A 20,019-nucleotide genomic window follows, 5' to 3' on the forward strand; every position below is an offset into this window, starting at 1 on the left:
GAATATTTGGGGGAAGAACATTCCAGTCAACAGAAACAGCAGGTGCAAATGCACTGAGGCAGGGGTGTGCTCGATGTGTTCATGGAGCAGAAGGGAGGCCAGTGGGGTTGGAGTGGGAAATGCAAAGGGGAGCATGGTGGGATGTGAAGAAGGGAACGGGAGCCTGGTCCCATGGGGCCTTGTGGGCCAGTGTAAGGACATTGGGTTTTACTCTGAAAAAGATGGGGACTATCAGAGGATGCTGAGATGGGGAATAATATGATCTGACAGACAGAAGGGTGCAATCAGGGAAAGCAGTTAGGTAGGCTGTTGTGATAGTTCAGGCTGGAGAGGACGGTGTCTTGGACTAGGGTAGGTGTGTGAAGTAGTTGGGTTCTGGATATATTCTGAACGGTGTTTTTAAATTTCACCTGCTGATCCTAGTAGTATCTTCTGGGGCTTACTCAATACACCTAGTCTTCCTTCATATATTCAGACTCAAGTAAAAACAAGGCAAACACCTTCTTACTTCTTCCCTTTTATCTCCATTCCTCCCTCCTCATAGGCAACCATTCCAATGTATGATGTGCATCATCCTAATTGCATGAGCTCTTGGAAAACATGTATTGTTCTTTGTCATAGATTTTTAGTTTAAATAGATGGCATTGTGCCACAGATCGCATTCTATTTCTTCCTACATTTTAAAGATTTATCTGTGTTGCAGCATGTACAACAGTCTGCTGCTTCTGGCTGAAGCGCCTTCTTCAAATGAGATCACTGAACTGTGAAAAGAATATGCATGCACATGTTTCCCCTGAGGCTTCTCCTCTCCAGTTCAAACCTGCCCACTTCTAACTGTCCCCAGATAAAATGGCTTTGAGCCTTCTCCTGGTTTGGCCACTGTTCTCTGACCCTCCCATGGTCTATCTCTGCTCACAGACCTGGACTTCTGAGAGCAGTGTCTATGCCTGGAAACTCCTTGCCATTTTTCTGTCCTGGAAACGAGGTTCAGCAGCTGAGGAATGGGTGTAGGGACTCTGGGGCTAAGAAGATAAAAATTAGAGAAATTAGAAACCACAGGACAAAGTGAGCCCCTAGACTCCTAATATGCCAGGGCAGACCTTTGCCCCAATTTTCATGGGCAGTATAAAGGAGCCTTTAAGAACTTGGTTTCTTGGATCAAATAAATTTGTTTTTACCTTCTAGTTCTCCTTCTGGTCACATGCCTTTGGATAAATCACAGTCTCTCTGAATTGCATTTTCCCCGTCTATAAAATGATGACAAGATAGTACTTATTTCTTAAGGCTAGTGATATCATTAGATGCAATACTGTTCAGAAACCTTTTGTCATAGAGCTTGACACAGAGTGAGCCCTTGTTTCTGTGTTTTTAAATATAAGTTGCCTGTGATTTTTAATTATTATTTTTAAATGAGTTGGCTGTGATTTTTAAATATAAATTCGTACAAACCAGATCATCCAAAAAAAAAAAAAAAAAAAGGAAATGTGGAGTGTTCATTTGTATTGCAAAAGATATTAAAGGATTCCCTTTAATAGCAATTTCTGTAGTGCACCTAAGATAGCTTTAAATAACCAACAATAATTTTTCATATTTTTTTCAACAGCACAGATTGTATAAAGCTTGGTTTACCTGCATGATGACAGTGAGGAAGATGCACCACGTGATGGTGAGAAACATAATGAAAGCTTCCTGCTTTTATGTGGACACAATGATGTTACTGCACATGTGTGCTCTCTTAGGTGTGTGATTGTAGTTCCAACAATGGGCTATGGTTTTTTTAAAAATGTTGAGGATAACGCTATATTTTCAGAAGTGATGCACCTTACTTTTCAGTTGAAAACCTGTAATAATGAAGATATAGGAGTAGAGGACTTGAAGAAGCAGAAGAGTTTACTTGGAAAGGAACCCAGAGGTCATCAAGTACTCTCATCTCTTTCTGTAGATGAGGACACTGAGGCTTACAGAGGGGAGTGACTTGTCCAAGGTCACTAGCTTGTAAATGGCACAGCAGGGGCCCAAATTTCCTGTCCAGTAATCTTTTTTCTACTCATGGTTCCTAGTGGGAATTGGACTTAAGTTTTTATTTATTTTTTTAATCTGCTTCAGCATCTTGGCAAGACATGCTATAGGAGACACTCTAGATATTTTGTAGAGAATCATCATGGTGCAATGGAAAAAGCAAGAGTCAAACAGAAAAGAGTTCAAATCCATGGTTCTCCGCTTGTTAGTTTGCTAGAGCTGCCATAACAAAGTACCACACACTGGATGGCTTGAAACAACAGACATTTATTGTCTGACATTTCTGCAGGCTGGAAGTCTGAAGTCAAGGTGTTGGCAGGGCCATGCTTCCTCTGAAGTCTGTAGGGAAAGATTTGTTTCATCATCCCTCCTGGTTTTTGTAGGTGGCTTGCTGGCAATCCATGGTATTCTCTGCCTCAGTTGTCACATGGTGTTCTCCACTGTGTCACTCTGTCTGTGTCTGATTTTCCCTCTCTTATAAGGACACCAGTTATATTGGACCAGGGCCCACCCTAATCCAGGTCAGCTCATCTTAACTAATAACATCTTCAAAGACCCCATTTCCAAATAACATCACTTTCACAGAACCAAGGACTTGAATGTGACTTTTTTGGAGGGCACAATTCAACCCAATAACACTGGATGATGTTGGGCAATTTAATTAACTTTTCTGTTCCTTCATTTATAAAAATTGGAAGGACAGAGGCTACCATGAAAGGTTTATTATAAAGATTAAGTGTAGTAACATCCCTAAAACAGAGTTCCAGGCACATGGATGAGTTTTTGGATAAATGAATTGAGTGAATGGAGGTACCTGATTATTTTCCTTGTATTATCTAATTTACTCCTCCCAAAAACTTTGTGAGGTAGGAACTATTATAAGGCCATTTTGAGGATGAGGAAACAGAGGCTTAAAAAACAGAATCTAAGAACAATTTAAATAATTTGCCTAAAGTTGGAGCTGGAGCCAAGATGACACACAGATCAAAAGAACTGCTCTGAAGGAGCACCCACAATTTTCCTGAAGACAGTTTTGTTATATCTGATACTAATCATTTGGATGTGTGGGCAGTGACTTGATAAGGGAACATGAACTGAATCATTAAGCCTCTACTTTATTGTCTGCACTTTCTGGGTGACGAAACTGACTTAGGGTGAGAAAATTCCACCAAAAACTTCGATATGGAAAGAAGAAAAATAAAAAAGGGACAGATTCCTCTAAACAACTCTGCAAAGGTCAATAGTATTAATGTACCCTTTGAACATGGTTATTTTAACTGAAATACAGAAACAACATCGGAGAAACTCCACAGACTACTTGTGTAATAGAAATGTAATGTATTTGCCCTTTTTTTCTTCCTTTGCAGAGAAGGTGTGATTACAGGAACCATGTTGATAGACTAAATGGTTACACCAAGAACTTGTTTTCTGGAAATGGGTTGATTTTTCTCTAAATGTTATTTTGCACTCTCTGATTCATCAAAATCATCACCTCAAGGTGCCTGGAAAAGAATGAGTAGATAATGGGCAGCTAAAATTGATGGATTAGAAGCCTGGAGAAAATGTGTCCTTTTGGAGACATTTGCAATTGCCTCCCAAGTTCTGTGTAATTTAACAAACTACCTCTGACTCACTTTATAGGTCAAACTTAATTTTTAACCTCCTGTGAAATGAAAATTAACCTTGAAGTAAATTCATAGAATTTCCCAAGTAGAAATTAGAGTCCTGGAAGATATTTATGTGTTCCCAGAAAAAGCTTATGTGGTCAAAAACTTTTGAAGCCATTGGGTTCACCATAGTTTCATAGATTTCCCTAGTGCAGGACTTCTCAGAGCCTCTATCATGCTAATGAGGATTATGCATCTCATGGAGGGCAATGCAATATGCAAATAGCATAAAGTTATTTGACCATGTGAAAAACTCCAATGCTTTCATTTTTTTTCCCCTGAATACTTTTTAACATCTTATAGGACTAGTTCTACGGACCACAATTTGAGAAATATTTTTTACTTTCCTCATTTTATACTTTTGGAAACTGAGTTTCTATGTAACTTATATTCAAAATCTTATTTTTGTGTCCACCCAAGAGGTGTGATTGTAAAGTAACATGATTATAATTTATGAACATAGAAATATTGCTTGGAGATGAGTGTTATATTTCAAAATGGAACTCTTGAGCGGGTTTACATTGAGTGTTTTGCTGATGGTAACTTCATTCAAAACTCTTCTAGAGCTTCTCTTTTGGATGTTGCTTCACTCAGGTTACCAGAACTGCCACCCAAGACAATCAGTCTCAGGACTGCAGAAGAACAATTGACTAGTCTGTTGAAGTAGAAAGAGCACTGGATTAGGGCATCAAAGAAACTTTGGTTCTCTTAGTCTTGACTTGACCACTTACAAGGTAATTGACTTTATGTCTTCAACTTTCAGAGCTCCAGTTTCTTCATCTGTATGCTTGGTCAATAGAATAGCTGCCTCTTGGGGATTGCTTCTTTGGACTAAATCAGATAATGCTCACAGACATGATTTATAGGAAAGGAATTAACTGCATTGGCTCTGGAATTTAAGGGCTTGAGTTCAGTTCTCGGTTCTGCTGTTTAGTAGCTTTGTGAACTTAAGAAAATTATTTTACTCAGTTTCATCATTTGTAGAATGGGAATGTGACAGCATCAACCTTCTTGGGTTGTGTGGATTAATAAAATAATATATTAAAAATGCCTAACACAGTGCCTGGCATAGAGTAAGTGTCCTGTAAATGCTGGATGCTATTACTCTAACCTGTAAAGTGTTGGGCGGACGCTAAAATGGCTCCCTTTTAAGGGAATTCTTGATTTTGTTATGGGTGAATAGGTAGGAAAGCAAGGTGAGGAAAGAGAATTAGGAAGACAAGATTTAAGAATGATATCTTGTTTTGGGTAGAAATTATTATATATCATATTACATATTTTGTTGACTAAACCTGGCTCAGAATGACTAAAGGTTGTGTATTAACTAGTTCTGTGTAACAATATTGCTAGAAACTTAGAGGCTTAAAACAACATACATATCTCACAGTTTCTGTGGGTCAGGATTCTGGGCATGGCTTGCTTGGAAGATGTCAGTTGAGACTGGGGTCTCTTCTAAATGCTTTACTGGGGAAGGGTTTGCTTCTAATCTCATGCGGTTGTTGGCAACGTTCAGTTCCATTCAGGCTGTTGGACAGTTTCTTGCTGTCTGTTGGTTGGAGGGAGCCCTCAGCTCCTTGTCGCCCTTCTCAAAATAGCTATTTGGTTCCTTTATGCCAGCAAGGGAGAGGGAGCCAACTAGCAAGACAGGCTACAATTATGTAATATAATCTCACGCATGCAATCACGCATATCCTGTCACCTTTGCCATGTTGAATTGGCTAGAAGCAAATCAAAGGTTCTGCTCACACCTAGGGGAAGGATTACACAAGCACACAAACACCAGGAGGTGGAGGTCCTGGGAGCCACCCTGTTTCCAAAAGTCAAGCGCAACTTAAAAGAATAAAGAATTTAATGGAATGTGCCCCCAAAACCAATTTTAAAAGATGACCTTTTGGATTAAAAGCAGCATGATTAGAATATGTATAGTCTCCCAAGATGACCATTTTGAAGATACAAAATTCCTTTAAACCAGAATTAATGTCTTAGCTTGTTGTTAGAGCCCAGTGGGTTATTCTACGGTCAAATTTTATCTATTCCCAAAGCAAAAGAATGTTCCTTATACTCCCCATTCTTTCAAGGTACCCTCTTGGAGTTCTCTTTGTGTGGAATTTTCCCTAAAGTTCTCTCCAGGCTAATGAATAGATTGAATGAAGGTTGCTTTTATTAGGCAGTAAATCTTAGACATGGCCTCTCATTACCTAAATAGATCTGAAAAGGTAAACCTGCCTTTACCTAAATTTCCTTGATTTTGTATGTCCAGGGTTCTGAATTCACCACATATTAGCTCAAGTATTTGATTTTCTTGGCTATGTAGGCTTGTGGGAGTTTGTGCTAAGTAGCTCCGGTGGCCTTTTATTATAATTAAATATAATCACCAAGCATTTGGCATTGAGCCTCAGAACATGGAGGAAATGTTGTATAGGGCTGTGTCATGCTAGCCTACATCATAATCATCTTGAAGAGCATGACATGCACGGGCATCAAAGAGAAACTGAAGCTTGATAAATACCTCTCCAAAAACAGACTTTGGGTTTAAGGTCATATCAACTTTGGGATCTAAGGAAGGTATAAAATCAACCAATCATAGCCGTGAAAATCCCTTGATTTAGTCTGATGAAGACAGACTTTAGGTTAGGTTCAAATAAGAGAATACAAAGTTACAGCCAATCACATGAAAAATGGAAGTGAGTAGGAAGGGTCTTGTTTAGTTTCTGCTCCATAGAAATAGCAGTAAGGCAATAATAAATGCATTTGGATGCTGTGATAGCTCCCTGGAAGAAAATCTTCTGGGAAGATTTTTCAAAACTCTGATCTATTCCCCAGTCGGGTTATTGACTCATTATTTTCACTTCATTTGAAGCATTATTCATCTATGACTATGTTCGTGGTTGGCTTCTACTGAGAATAAAATCAGCCAAATTTTCCTGCTTGAACTTCAATTTTCTTTGGATGTTCTCTATACAATCAACAGAACCTGGGGCATTTTTGTCATAAAGCAAGTATAAACTTGTGCTGAAATCTGCGATATCCATCATTGAAACTTTGGGTCAGAGTAGAGCATGCTGGCTGTATAAATCAGCTCAAATTTTATTATAAATATTATTGTTTTGGCTGATTAATAGTCTTAGAATTTTACTTAAACAAATATCACATTACTGGAATGGATCAGCTCAAGACCCAAAAAGAGGAAAACTGTAACAACCAATTCTGAACAACAAAATATCTCATCCTAACCTAGATATTAGCCCTAGGCCTGCCATAACTTGATATTGACCTTGAACAGTTTACTTAACCCCAGCTTGGAATATTATTCAAAGGGCTTTTGAGATCTTGAATCTCATAACTCCAAGGGAGGTAGAGGGGTAGAAAACTTTTAAAAAAGAGTGTCAAATTTCTATGCTCTGACTTTCTGGCATTTTCAAGAAATAGCTGAAATCACTTTACACTGCCTTCAGGGAGCAGTGATGAGAGAGGAAATACAGGGATGATAAAAGGATAAATAGCGAGTCCCATACTGCCAAAGGGAAAGTATTATTGATAAACTCAGTCATATTTATTGAACATGTTCAAGTGCAAGGCACAATGCCAGGTACTTCAGAAAGTGCAAGGAAGATTAAGACATAGTCTCTGTTTTAAAAGGGTGTACAAGGTAGAGGAAAAAGAAGAGTCGATAAATAGATAAAATAACCTAAGACAAGGCAGAGTGTGATTATTGCTGTAAAGAAGATTCAGACCAGATGTTATTAGAATGTACATGGAATGATCATGTCTAGTTTGGAGAGTATGGGCCCAGGAAAGTTTTCATTAAAATATGACATTTGAAATGGACCTTAAAGGATGAAGAAATGTTTGATGAAAATGAAGGAAAGGGAGCTATGTTCTATGATCATGAAAGCATTCTGGCTATGCAGCAGGCTGGTTTTCTGAGACAAACTCATTTTCATCTTTATGTCAGTGGAATGTACTTAAAGGATTCAACTGTCATCCCAACAAATATCTTGTCTTTTGCACTGACCCAGTGTAGTCGCACAACCTTTACCTGTGTCATGTAATGCTTTCTAACAGTATCAGGGAAATGTCTAACATTTTCATTATTCAACAACATCAAGCACCATCCAACATTCGTTTTGTCAGAAGCATTACAAAACCTTCAAGACTTCTGTGTGGAGAAAATCACTGTTTGTTTTAGTGCATCCTCTTGAACATGAAAATGGTCTCGTTCTCAGAGTTTCCAAACTTGGCTAAAAAATGTAGGAATAAAATTTTTATCTCCTTGGTGTTTATCACCTTTTCATGGCTCTTGGGCTTAACTCTCCTTTAAATATTTGTCTTGCTTTTCTGGAACAACTTTTAAATTTTTAAAAATTATTATTATTATTTTTTTAATTTTAACTGAATTCCATGCAGCTGCCTGTGTTATCAAAGACCACATAATGACCCGTAAAGAATAAGTTGCTCTTGTGCAATTTGCCTTGTCCTTGTCAATTGCAGGCACAACTGTCATGAATTATTTAAACACCTATCTTTCTGGGGTGAGTCCAACAGTGCTTCAGGTATTCATAAGGAAGTCTCTCCAAGCTCCCCTTAAGGAATCATACACGCAGTGACGATAAATGAAGTGAGGTGGCAGTGGCAGTTGTAGGACCAAAATAAACGTTGGACCAAATTCCTGAGGCTCCTGGGAGATGTGGGCATTTTCATCACCTATGTCCACTGTTATCTAACATCAGTCTTCAAAGTGCTTTTTATACAAGAGGCTGGTCAACGAGGGAGCAAAGCAAAAGTATAAAGATAACACAAGATCACACACTTAAATGGTGGAGCTGAAATATGCAGCAGTCTTCTTCTGAGTGTATTATTTTTAAGTGCATTTCTAAGCATTTTTGTTAGAGCAGAATATTCAACTTTGTCCATACAGCTGGGGATGGCAAATGTCGAGTGAATTTCTGAGGAGAGATGTGTTCCCTGGTGTGGTGGCTGCTGGAGGATCCTGGCCAGATCCCAGTGCAGGCTGGAGACACCCATTATCCCAGCTCCTGGGAGTTTTGGCTGTTGCTGACTCTCAGCTGACCCCTCTGGGCATTGCCCTCAGCAGAAGAGAGCCACAAAGTCACACCCTCTCCTGAGGGCAGGCATGTGGGTCCAAGACTACATTTCTGAGAGCTGCTCTGATCAGAGGCTCTCAGCTGGGAGCGGCTGGCCATAGACATCAAAATCACGAGGGGGGTTGTTGCTTCTGCCTGTCCTTGTCTCCTCAAAATATGTAGAATTAAAAATATGTAATATCTGGCCCTGGAAAGGCATGGGCTGGCAGAAGGATGCTTGTTGGGACAATAGAGAAGTCCCCTGCTCTGCCAACATTAACCATTCAGTTGCTGGACCATGGGAAGACAGAGGAAGGGGCTGAAATGGTAAGGGACACTTCAGAGAGGTTGGGATGCCTGGAGACCTTGCTGTCTCCTTGCCTGGGAAAATGGTGCCACACACACATCTGCCACCCCCAGCAAACTGAGACACACCAGAATTGGTGGGAGAGGGGTATTTTGAAAAAGCTCATCAGATGTTTCTGGCAGGTGTCTTCCTAACCCCAGCAATGAGAACCCCTGTAATAGAGCAATAACACCTTATTTGAAGTGGGGAGGAGCCTTCCCCCACTCTGCAACAGGGTTTTTCTGGCTGTAGAATGTAGATATGATGGGGAATGGGGAGAACCATGGGGATGAGATGTGTGGAGCATCACGATTCTTAAGCCAAACAGGGGTTTTGATAAAAAATTCCCCATTTCCACCTGCCTCCTTGAGCTGTCTGGTAAGGTACCTTGAAAATATGTGTCTCAACCCAGGCCCTACTGACATTTTGGACCAGATTCTTTGTTGTATCTCCTGCATTGTAGGATGTTTAGCAGAATCCCCAGTGTTCCAGTTTGCTAATGCTGCCTTTTTTCAAAATACCAGAAATGGATTGGCTTTTATAAAGGAGGTTTATTTGGTTACAAAGTTGCAGTCTTAAGGCCATAAAGTTGTCCAAGGTAAGGCCTCAACAACAGGGTACCTTCACTGGAGGACGGCCATTGGTGTCTGGAAAACCTCTGTTAGCTGGGAAGGCACATGGCTGGCGTCTGCTTGCTCCTAGGTTGCATTTCAAAATGGTGTTCTCCAAAATGTTGCTCTTGGGGCGTTTTGTCTTCTCTTAGCTGCAGCTCTTCTTTAAAATTTCACTCTCAGTTGCTCTGAGGTCCTTCTGCCTGTGAATTCCTTTATACAACTCCAGTGATCCAGTTACTACCCACCCTGAATGGGTGGGGTAACACCTCCATGGAAATTATCCAAACACTTCACTCACAGTTGATTAAGTCACATCTCTGTAGAAACACTCAGTCAAAGGATTCCAATCTAACCAACACTAATACATCTGACCCCACAAGATTGCATCAAAGAACATGGAGTTTTGGGGGGACATAATACATCCAAACTGGCATACCTGGCCTCTACCAAAAAGATATCAATCGAATCCTACCACTTGTGACAATCAAAAATGTCTCCAGACATTGCCAAACAGTCCCTTGTTGAGGCCACTACTTTAGTTGCTTTTCTATATGCACATCATTTTATTTTATTTTTGTGAAGTTAAAACACGTCTGCTTTCAACATAAGCAATAATGTCGAGAAATTTAATAATGGTCCTATTTATTTTTGAATGTGTGTGTCACTAAATTTCTGGATACAGATTCTTGACATATTTTTACATTTATATATCAAGAAGTCTTAGGTGTTTCCAAGGTAAATGTTAATAGTGTGTGAGCAGCCACCTTCCGGATTTGGCCTAGTAGACAAGCTGCAGCCTGCCCTTGAGTTCCCCCCGCCCATCGAGTGGTGCCAAGATGGCGCCCACATCCTGCTTCCGGCTTCTGATGTATGTAACCACCCGCTGTATTCACCAATCATGCTTGTGTGCGTGGCGTTAGCCCATTGGATACACGCAAGGTTTATAAGAAAGTTCCCGGGCAAAGCTCGGGGAGACAGCCCACAAGGAGCCGTACCTGACGGCCGCATCGAGGTTGTTCTCCCCCGAGGTGTCTCGCCCCGGGTGGAACCTGTAAAGATGATGATTGCCTAGTCCCATTAAAGGTTTATCTGCTTTACCACCGCGAGTCCTGAGTGATCACAAGTGCTCCGGGTAAGACGTTGTCCGCACCCTCTCTCCCCTTATCTCTCTGGTCCCCATCGCCGGCCGACCGAGGACTCGAGGCGGGGCGGAGAAGCGCTGGACAATAGTGGAGTCCACAGTGAGCCATTTGCAGATATTAAATACAGACAATTTCATGTGGGCGTCAATGAAGGCACATTGTCAATTTGGTGTCAGCTTGCCTCACTCTTTGTCCTGTCTTTGGTCAGGTTTCTCTTACCTCTTCTCAAACAATATGTGCTGGGAAATGCAAAACACTTCAAACTAAACAAAACACAATGAAGAAAAGGGAAGAACTGAGAAAATAATAATAATCACACCACACATTCCAAAGCTTTTGGTTTCTCTGGTATTTTCAATAATCCCTGCTTTTTTTTCCAGCAGGGCAATTGAGAGCTGACTGGGGAGGGTGTTTTCTGGCCTTTTGAGAGGCACAGAGTTACTCAGAGAGAACAGAATGCCTTTTGTATCCAAGAAACAAACAGTAGTTAGCTTCTCAGCATTTAATAGCTGCTGCAAGGTGAAGGTTACCAGAAGAAGCTGAGGAAAATATTGTAGGGCTTGCCTGTGAAGCCTCAATTATCAAGGCTGTTTTGCTTACAGAGAAAGGAACTAATTGTTTTCTGAGCAGTATTACTTTTCTTTCTTGCATTGTTCCTTCTTCATTGTCTTTGATTTTTACCCATTTCGTGTTGCTCCTTCCCTCTATTGAACATGGACCTGCATGTGTGCACAGAAATGCACACAAAGCTCAAGTTTTTGCCAGACCTGCCCTTCCTTTTCTGAAAGCTATGAGAATGGGTGGGAGACTAGCTTTTATGTAACTTCTCTCTGCTTGGGATAAGGTCTACCACATCAAATATATTTTTGTCTGCATATTGTTCAATTTTAATATTTCCATTACAAAAGAGCAGAAATTTAAAAATGTATTTCAAAAAATTTTTTAAAAAGGTTTTCTAGAGGATTTGTTTGAGAGTATTACATATTTAATTTGGAAAAATTTGAATTTAAGCAAAACGTAGTGGAAAGGGGAAAAGAAAAAAGGGAGAGAGGAAGAGAATGAAGGAGACAGGGGCCCATGTATATTCTTACTATCCCAAATCAGCTTCTCTGATCAACATTATATAGTATCCAGTACAATGTTTTACAATCGATAGATTATAAACTCTATGTATTCCCAGCACTTAAAGCAGAGCCCAGCACAAAGTAGAACTTCAGAAATCTCTACTGAATGTTAAGTGTTTTTATTTTAATCTTATATGCTGATAAATGAAGAGTTGATTAGCAAAAAGTGGAAATGTGGGATTGTAGAATGCTGCAAACAGTAGTTTTGGCTAATCCCCTCATTTTCCAGAGGTGCTTTAGGAACTTGCCTATGGTCAGATAGTGGTAGATCCAGGAGACAATTAATAGCTCTTTGAATCCCAGTCCTGTATTTTATAATCAGTCCCTTATAATCTGAAATCCTTCTGATTGAGAGGTCTCAGACAAGTCCAACAATGTTAGTTTTTTAAAAATTGGTTTTCTCAGTTTAACCTTTCAGGGAGTTTGACTATGAAGGCAAAATTTATCTTTGAATTTCTCTTTATCATTGTTTTTAGCCCTGACAGTACTAGTCCAGGACCCCATCTGGATTTAGTGAATCACGATGTCCAGACCTGGATATTGATATTTCAAAAACTGCTTTACAGGGGGGATTGAGGGAAGATGGCGGAGTAGGGAGCTACAGGACTCAGTCCTTCCATTAGAACAGCTATTAAACAAGCAGTAACTGCCTGAAAACACTATTTTGAAACTTCAGAGGCCAGAAGTACACTGTATAGTATCCAGGGAAGGGCAGGAGGAGGACATTGATAAATTATAGCAAGGAACAGGAAATTGCTCTCTCTGTGAAGTGGCTTCTGGTGCCCACCCCGACTCTCGTGGCAGGCTGCCTTGGGGTCCAGTCGCTGGCTTGCTCACTGGTGACAGAGGGGACATAAAAATCCTCTTCCCCAAGAACAGGGTTGGGCATGACTGATCACTGATATTTGTTTTTGATTAGTGAGTTCCAGTCACTGGGGGCCTGGCTCTGATGGTAGCCATTGTTTCAACTCACCCTGGAGGGGGGCAGTGGTGGTGGGGAGTGAAAGATGCAGGGCTTCCTCAGGATGGTGGGGGACAGTTAGTTGAAGTGCTGCATTTGCTGGGAAGGCCAGGAAAGCTCAGCTTTGGGCAGCTGTCAGAAAAGCATTCAGTGCCCTTCCTGATCCCCTACCCAGGGCACTTTGGAGTCAGTCTGTGCCCCATTCATGGGTTCCTGGTTCTGTTTTGGCTGGGAAAGACTGACTTTTGAAAGTCCTTTCTGGTGTGCCCTCCACCCAGAACATGGCCTCCAGGCAAAAGCAGCTTAAGACAACAAAAGAGTGTAAAGAACTATAGAGGAAAACAGTCTGGGACAAAGAGCCTGCTGGCCTTAAACATCCATGAAAAAGAGGTCTGTTGTCTGGGGAACAGAAGGGCAACCAAACTCCTATAAACAGGGGAACTCGACACCAACTAACAAGTAAAAGCCCAGGACAAGGGATATTTCCAGGGAAGATGACAGATTAGGGAGCTCCAGGACTCACTCCTCCTCCGAAACAGTGGACAGGTAGGAACTGTCTGAAACAACTGTTCTGGGACTCTGGAGGAAGAGGCTGAGAAACTGCAGTAAGGAACTGTGAAGTAGCTTGTTCTGTAGTGGCTGCTGGTGCCCATTCCCCACTCACCAGGTGGGCTGTCTTGGTGTCTGGTCCCCAGCTGTCTGCTGCAGATGGAGAGGGACATGCAAATCCTCTTCCCCAAGAATGGTGAGAAGGAGGGCATGGCTGAGCACTGTTCATGGCTTTTGACCAGTAAATTTGGATCATTGCATTCTGGCTCTGGGCTGCTGTTTCAGCACGCCCCAGACAGGGATGGCCAGGACCATTGTTGCAACCTCACCCCCAATGGGGAATATGCCATGAAGGTTTAAAGACACAGTGTCTCCCTAGGGCTGTGTGAAATATTTTGTTGAAGGGCACCAGCTGCTGGGCAGGCAAGAAAAATGCAGCTTCAGGGACTCATGGAAAAGGTTTTTGGTGTTTTTCCTGTCCCTCTCCCCGGGGCTATTTGGAGCTGGTCTGCACCTCTTTGTGGGTCCCTTGCCCTGTTTTGGCTGGGAAATACTCACTTAGGAAATTTGTCTCCAGGGTGACCCTCCTCCCAGAATTTGCCCTAGAGGCAAAAGCAGTTAGAGGTACAAAAGGAGTGTAAAAAAACTATAGAGTCAAAACACAGAACAGAACAAGATTCCTGGAGAAGGAACAGAGGAAAGAACATTTTCTCCTGGGGGTGAAACAATTGCATAAATAGTGCAATCTTAAAAATTGTATCGCCCATCCAGGGCATGAACCAGATGAAGAAGAGTTGAAAAAGCAGATCAGTTAAACACAGACAATTCTAAAGGTCTAAAATAAGTTGAACCAAGTGTCAAAGAAGAACCTTAACACAAAGCCAATCAATGATAAAACCCTAGGCAAGAGGGAGAAACTGACATTCAGAGTAAATTCTCCAAGATAATCAAATGCCTAGACATTGACAAAAAATTACAAGTCATCCCAAGAAACAGGAAGATATGGCCCAGTCAAAGGAACAAATTAAAATGTTGGAGGAGACAGAATTGGAACAACTAATCAAAGATGTTCAAACAAATCTCCTAAATCAATTCAAGGAAATGAGGGAAAATATAGCTATAGAGATAAAGAATATTAAGAAGACACTAGGTGAGCATAAAGAAAAATTTGAAATTATAAAAAGAATATAATAGAAATTATGGGAATGACTAAGTTCTAATAGAACTACTTCATGGCACTAATCTGAATGTCAAATGCTTAAGATAAAGAGGGAATCCTGAAAGCAACAAAAGTGATTTGCCGTATATAAGGGACTTTTGGTCTTTTAATAAGACTAAAAGCTGATTTCTCATCTGAAACAATGGAGGCAAGAAAGCAGATGTATGATATATTTAAGGTACTGAAAGAGAGGACCTGTTAACCAAGAATTCTTTATCTGGCAAAGCTGTCATTCAAAAATGAGGGAGAGTTTAAAATATTCAATGATAAAGAGAAACTGAGAGAGTCTGTCAAAAAAAGACCTGCCCTACAAGAAATACTAAAGGGAGTTCTGCAGTCTGAAAGGAAAAAATATTAGAGAGAGCCTGGAGGAGAGTATAAAAATGAAGAATATCAATAAGGGTAGCTAAAAGGGTAAAAAGAGAGGTAAAAATAAGATATGGCATATAAAACAAAAGGATAGAAGGGTTGAAGTACTGCCTTTACAGTCATAACAATGAATGTTAATGGATTAAACTTCTCAATCAAAAGACACAGATTGGCAGAATGGCAAAAAAAAAGTATGATCCACTTATAAACTGTCTACAAGAGACTAATTGCAGACAGAAAGACACAAACAGGTTGAAAATTAAAAGTTGGAAAAAGATATTCCATGCAAACAGTAACCAAAAGAGATCTGGGATAGCTATACTGATATCAGACTAAATAGAATTTAAATGCAAAACTGTTGTGAGACAAAGATGGACCTTATATATTAATGAAAGGGACAATCCACCAAGAAGAAATACCAAACACATATATTTATGCAACTAGCCATGGTGCCCCCAAATAAATAGGCAAACACTGTCAAAATTGAAGAGAGAAATAGATGTCTTTACAATAATAGTTGGAGACTTCAATACACCACTGTCATCAATAGATAGAACATCTAGACAGAGGATCAATAAAGAAACAGAGAACTTGAATAAAATGACAAATGAACTAGACCTAACAGACACATACATAATGTTGCACCCCAAAAGAGCAGGAAATAAATTTTTCTCAAATGCTCATGGATCATTCACCAGGATCGACCACACGTTGGGTCAAAAAACAAGTTTCAATAAGTTTAAAAAGATTGAAATTATACAAAGCACTTTCTCTGATAATAATAAAATGGAGTTTGAAATTGATAGCAGATGGAAGACTGGAAAATTCACAAATTTATGGAGGTTAAACAACACACTTTAAACTATTGGTGGGTAAAAGAAGAAATTGCAAGACAAATCAGTAATTCATCTCAAGATGAATGAAAATGAGAACACAACATATACAAATTTATGGGATGCAGCAAAAACTTATGGTATGAGAAGGAAATTTATAGCCCTAAATGCCTATATTGAAAAGGAAGAAAGAAGTAAAATCAAAGACCTAGCTCTACACTTGGAGGAATTAGGAAAAGAACAGCAACTAATCCCCAAACAAGCAGAAGGAAAGAAAAAGATTAGAACAGAAATAAATGAATTTGAAAATAAAAAACAATAGAATTAACAAAACCAAAAGTTGGTTCTTTGAGAGGATCGATAAAATTGACACACCCTTAGCTAGACTGACAAAGAAAAAAAGAGAGAAGATGAAAACATATAAAATCAGTAATGAGAGGGGGGACATTACTACTGACCCCCCAGAAGATATTATGAAGAACAGTGTTCTAGTTTGCTAATGTTGCCAGAGTGTAAAACACCAGAGATGGATGGGCTTTTATAAAAAGGGGTTTATTTGGTTACACAGTTGCAGTCTTAAGGCCATAAAGTGTCCAAGGTAAACACATCAGCAATCTGGTACCTTCACTGGAAGATGGCCAATGGTGTCTGGAAAACCTCTGTTAACTGGGAAGGCATGTGGCTGGCATCTGCTCCAAAGTTCTGGGTTCAAAATGGCTTTCTCCCAGGATGTTCCTCTCTAGGCTTCAGCTCCTCAAAAATGACATTCTTAGTTGCTCTTGGGCTGTTTGTCCTCTCTTAGCTTCTCCGGAGCAAGAGTCTGCTTTCAACAGCTGTCTTCAAACTGTCTCTCATCTGCAGCTACTCTCTCAGCTTCTGTGCATTCTTCAAAGTGTCCCCCTTGGCTGTAACTCCTCTTCAAAATGTCACTCTCAGCTGCACTGCATTCCTTCTGTTTGTCAGCTCATTGGTATGGCTCCAGTGATTTAATTTAGACCCACCCTGAATGGGTGGGGTAATACCTCCATGGAAATTATCCAATCAGAGTCATCACCCACAGTTGGGTGGGGCGCATCTCCACGGAAACACTCAAAGGATTCCAATCTAATCAGCACTAAAACGTCTGCCCCACAAGATTGCATCAAAGAATATGGCTTTTTCTGGGGGACATAATACATTCAAACCAGCACAAACAGTATGCCAACAAATTAGACAACTGAGATGAAATGAACAAATTCTTAGAAACACATGAACAACTGACACTGACTCTAGAAGAAATAGAAGTCCTTAACAGACCAATTACAAGTAAAGAGATTGAATCAGTCATCAAAAACCTCTCAACAAAGAAAAGCCCAGGACCAGAAATCTTCATGGGTGAATGCTAACAATCATTCCAAGAAGAATTAATACCAATCCTGCACAAACTCTTCCAAAAAATTGAAGAGGAGGGAACACTACCTCACTCATTCTACGAAGTCAACATCACCCTCCCTAATACCAAAGTCAGATAAAGATAGTACAAGAAAAGAAAATTACAGAGCCATTTCTCTAATGAATATAGATGCAAAAACCCTCAAAAATACTTGCAAATCAAACCCAACAGCACATTAAAAGAAATATACAGGAAAAAAGAATTATACACCATGATCAAGTTGGTTTTAGTAGGCAAGGGTGTTTCAACACAAGAAAATCAATTAATCCAATGCACCATATATTAACAAACTGAAGAAGAAAAACCACATGAACATCTAGATTGATACATAAAAGGCATTTGGCAAAATTCAACCTCCTTTCTTGGTAAAGACACTTTGAAAGATAAGAATAAAAGGAGAGACTTCCTCAACACATTAAAAGGCATATATGAAAATCCCACAGCTAACATCATACTCAATGGAGAAAGACTGAAAACTTTCCCTCTAAGATCTGGACAAGATAGGGATGTCCACTGTCACCAGTGTTATTCAACATTGTGCTAGAAGTTCTAACTAGAGCAGTTAGGCAAGAAAAAGAAATAAAATACATCCAAATTGGAAAGGAATAAGTAAAACTTTCAATATTTGCAGATGACATGATCCTATACCTAGAAAGCTACTACAAAGTTACTGGGGCTAACAAACAAGTTCAGCAAAGTGTCAGGATACAAGATCAACATGCAAAAATCAGTAGTGTTTCTATACCACTAGTAACGAGTAATCTGAGGAGGAAATCAAGAAAAAAGTTCCATTTACAATGACAATACAAAGAATAAAATACCTAGGAATAAATTTAACCAAGAATTTAGAGGACTTGTACACAGAAAACTATAAAACATTGCTAAAAGAAATCAAAGGCCTACATAAATGGAAGGACATTCCATGTTCATGGATTAGAAGATTAAATATCATTAAGAAGTCAATTCAACCCAAATTGATTTACAGATTCAATGCAATCCCAATCAAAATTCCAACAGCCTACTTTTCAGAAATGGAAAAGCCAATTATCAAATTTATTTGGGAAGGAAATGGCCTTGAATAGTCAAAAACATTTTGAAAAAGAAGAACAGAATTGGAGGACTTTTAAGCATATTACAAAGCTATGGTGGTTAAAACAGCTTGGTATTGTCATAAAGATAAATATATTAACAAATTTAATTGAACTGAGTGTTTAGAAAAAGACCCTCACATGTATGGCCAATTGATATCTGACAAAGCCGCCAAGTCCTCTCGACTGGGACAGAATAGGTTCTTTAACAAATGGGGCTGGGAGAACTGGTTATCCATATGTAAAAGAATGAAAGAGTTCCCCCATCTCAACTTATACAAAAATTAATTCAAAATGGACCAAAGATCTAAATATAAGAACCAGAACCATAAAACTCTTAAGGAGAAAATGTATGGAAGTATCTTCAAGATCTTCTGATATGCAATGGTTTCTTAGACTCTACACCCAAAGCACAAGCTATGAAAGAAAAAAATAATAAAAAGGGACCTCTTCAAAATTAAAGCCTTTTGTGCTTCAAAAGACTTTGTCAAAAAGTGAAAAGGCAGTCTACTCAATAGGAGAAAATATTTGGAAACCACATATCTGAAAAAGGTTTAATATCCAGAATATATAAAGAAATCTTATAACTCAGTAATAAAAAGACAAACAACCCAATTAAAAAATGGGCAAAATATGTGAATAGATGTTTTTCCAAAGAGGAAATATAAATGGCTAAAAAGCACATGAAAAGATGCTCAGTATCACATGCTAGTCGGAAAATGCAAATCAAAATCACAATGTAGTACCATTTCACACCTACTAGAATGATCACTAGTACAAAGACTGGTAACTACAAGTGTTGGAGAGGATGTGGAGAAATCAGAACACTCATTCACTGCTGGTCGAGTTGTAAAATGGTGCAGCCACTGTGGAAGACAGTTTGGCAGCAACTCAGGAAGCTAAATATAGAATTGCCATATGATCTGGCAATCCTGCTAGTAGGTATATGCCAGAAGAACTGAAAGCAGGCACTTGAACAGACATTTGCACACCAATGTTCATAGCGACATTACTCACAATTGCCAAAAGATGGACACAACCCAAGGGTCCATCAACTGATGGGATTTACAAAATGTGGTATATACATACAATGGAATATTATTCAGCTGTAAAAAGGAATGAAGTCTTGATACATGTGACAACATGGATGATGCTTGAGGACATTATGTTGAGTGAAATAAGCCAGACACAAAAGGACACATATTGTATGATCTCACTGATTTAAAACAATTAAAATAAGCAAACTTATTGAGTCAGAATCTAGAATATAGGTTACCAGGAGACAGGGTGGGGATAGGGAATTTGAAGTTAAGGCTTAAAATGTACAGAGTTCCTATCTGCAATGGATGGGGGTGATGGTAGTAAAACATTGTGAATGCAATTAATAGCACTGAAATATATATCTGAATGTGATTGATACAGGAAATGCTAGATTGTATATATGGTGATAGAATAAAAATTTAAAAAAATCCATGGAACTACATTACACAATGAACCCTAAATGCAGCTGTGGACTTTAATCAATAGTACAATTATAAAAATGTACTATCATCAATTTTAACTGACGTTCCA

At 39.5% G+C, this 20,019-nt stretch overlaps 1 pseudogene; it reads left to right on the forward strand.

Moving 5' to 3' along the window:
- Positions 1-133: 133 nt before the first annotated feature.
- Positions 134-20,019, forward strand: part of LOC119530263 — a 39,443-nt pseudogene continuing 19,557 nt past the window's right edge.

Source organism: Choloepus didactylus, chromosome 3 (assembly GCF_015220235.1).
Source record: "Choloepus didactylus isolate mChoDid1 chromosome 3, mChoDid1.pri, whole genome shotgun sequence".
In the NCBI taxonomy this organism is placed as follows: Eukaryota; Metazoa; Chordata; class Mammalia; order Pilosa; family Megalonychidae; genus Choloepus; species Choloepus didactylus.